The 2,814-nt window shown below is 38.0% G+C and overlaps 1 pseudogene; it reads right to left on the bottom strand.

Moving 5' to 3' along the window:
* Positions 1-2,747, bottom strand: part of LOC107662145 (ryanodine receptor 1-like) — a 113,019-nt pseudogene extending 110,272 nt beyond the window's left edge.
* Between the last annotated feature and the right edge of the window lie 67 nt (positions 2,748-2,814).

Raw genomic sequence — 2,814 nt, 5'->3', positions numbered from 1 at the left:
ACACACACACACACACACACACTCACACACACACACACTCTCTCACACACACACACACACACACACACACAAAGACACACACACACACACACACACACACACACACAGAGACAAAACACAAAGAATTCATACTTCACAAAAGATGACACTAAACATCAACCATAAAACAATTGAAAAACCAACTAAAATAATTATGTAACCAAAAGAGCAAAATGTTCAAAGAATACTTGTTAGCCTTCATTGGAAATCTTGTGATCCTGTAAAGAATAATCTCCACCACAGACAAGTCTATAGACTGTTTCCTTCCCGACAACATTACAAAAATGTCTGTTTAAGTGTGGGCTCAGAACAGCTGTGAGACTTTGTTTTGGTGTCTCGTGAAGAATATAAAAAGTTGACCTTTGATCATAAAGGCGTGAGGGATTCTTTGCAACATTGTCATCCACATAACACCCTTATTAGCGTTCCTAAAAGAGGCATGAGGGTGTATTATAGATATCAGCTGATCCCACTGGACAAATGGATTGACAGTCTTCCAGACAGACATCTAAAAAAAAAGACAGCGGAATGCTCTTCAACATTCAGTACATCAACTGCATCCATTTCTAAAACTGATAGCCATAGATATGTACAGGTAGATTCCACATTCGACCACTCCAGACACGTTGACGCGTCCGTCATCTTGGAACGGTCAATGTGTGGTCACTCTCAATAAAAATCAATGAGTTTCAAGAAGCAACAGCCTTGCACAGCCTCTGGGTGTAAAAGCGGCCGAACTTTACATTCCTTAAGAAATTGAATTAACTTTCACAGGTTGGTTTGTATTTTTAATATGTATTAACTCAATATTACAGGTTTTTAAACTATATTACCTTTTGAATGTTGTGCTAGTTAATGGCTTCGTCTTGTTGTATTGTGTTAGTTTAACAAAATCATCTGCCATAGAAACAGCCGCTAATAGGGCATCTACCTACAAATCTATGCTGATAGCTACAACTCTAAATTCTAATTGGATGCTGCATTGCTTGAGTTAGGCCACTGAATAAATGTAAAAAAAAAGAAGTTAATTTTCACTTCTTGTCAATAGAATTATATTATTATAAAAGAAAAAGAAATCATAATTCTACTAATAAATAGTTATTCTATTTATTGAACTGGTGCCTTTCACTTTCATTATATTACTGTTGCTGTCATTTTAAGAGCAATAAATTAAAATGGGTCTGTGTGTACAGTGATTTTACTTCGGTCAAGGGGGGATATATAAGATCAAATAAGAATTATTATTTAATCTATAATTTATCATTCTGAACCTGCTTATATATTGTGCTTTTTGGAATTAGTGCCAAAAATGGGACCCATTTACTTTCTAATAAAAGAAAGGGCCCAAGGGCTTTAAATATTAAATGAATTAACCACAATTCAGTTTGTGATTCTAGAAGTTTTAAGAACTGTAGGTTCTTTGATACATACAATCATTACATATTTGAATTATTGATGTAGTTAGTGATAGTTCATATGTTTTTTAAGCATTTTAATTTAGAGTTAGATTTTTTTTAAATAAAATTTTCTATTTAATTAATCAAATTAATTTCATTAATATTTACTTTTAAGTTATCCTGCGGCCAACTTGGAAATTTGCTGAGGCCCCCTAGTGGGCCCCAGCCCCCTGGGCAAGAACCACTGACTTAGTGGTTAAAAACTTTGACAAGCTCAGCTCCAAATCTTCCATTTGATCTTTCTTTTTCACAATCTTTCAATCCTTTGGTTTTGTCTGTATGTCCGACCCTATAGATTGTCTAAGCGGTTCGCCGCTCGCTTACGCTCTACTTCAGTTTGAGAGATGAGGGGGCAGAGGCCAGCTGTCCTCCCTCAAGGAGCTGGCCTGCTTGTTGCATCTTCCACTCCTGTTCTGAAAGTCTCTCCTTTCCTGAGGTAAAAATAGCTATTGATGCAAACAGATGCACCAGCCGCTGTCTATCCACACACACTCACATACATCCACGGAATGACAGAATCTTCTAGAAGAATAAGCGAAAAGATGCAGCACTTACAATATGAGTTCACAGTCAGCAATAATAAAAGCAGGACATGTCCCTGATTAGAGTCGTCGTCCCTCACTGAGTTGTAAGGCAGACTATCAACTCCATAAGCAGGTCAAAAGACATGTGGGCCACCATAAAAATAGTCAACTAAATACAGGGTGAGAACCAGGCTTGCAAAAACGTCCATCAAAAATTGTCCAAAAAAACCATTGTAACTATTCAACAAACCAGCCCACCTGGTTGCCAAGCACTTGACAAATAAATGAGCGTGCATATTTAAAAACAAACAAATAGATCTCCAATCACATGCAGGGATATTTCAAACACTTTTAACAACAGCAATGATGCAATCAAATGTTCAAGATTGAGGGGGACCAGATGAAAACGTTTAAGAACCTTGCATTTTACTACTTAACCACTAGTCTAAATATTGGGGGTGGTGGGTTAGGGAGGGCATGAGCGCCCCCCTCAATGTCTATGGTGGTTTGGGGCTGTATACGTACAAATACCCATAATGCACAGGCAAAAAAAGCGAAAACTCTTTCGTTCAGAAATAACTTTGAGTCCCCCCCACAAAAACATTATAGTTCAAGAAGGCATTACTTACCGTCCGTAGGAACTGTATCTCTTCATCTCCCCCCTCTCCCTCTGCCATCCTTCTCCGAGGGTTATTTGCAGCTCCTCAGGAGAAATCAGAAAATCCTTCTGTTTTCTCTTCAGTGTGTTTCAGTGTCTTCTCTCTCTCTCTCTCTCTCAGTGTGTGTGTGTGGGG

This window comes from Sinocyclocheilus anshuiensis, unplaced genomic scaffold (genome assembly GCF_001515605.1).
Source record: "Sinocyclocheilus anshuiensis isolate Anshui unplaced genomic scaffold, SAMN03320099.WGS_v1.1 scaffold643, whole genome shotgun sequence".
In the NCBI taxonomy this organism is placed as follows: domain Eukaryota; kingdom Metazoa; phylum Chordata; class Actinopteri; order Cypriniformes; family Cyprinidae; genus Sinocyclocheilus; species Sinocyclocheilus anshuiensis.
This window is presented reverse-complemented; position numbering and strand designations above follow the sequence as displayed.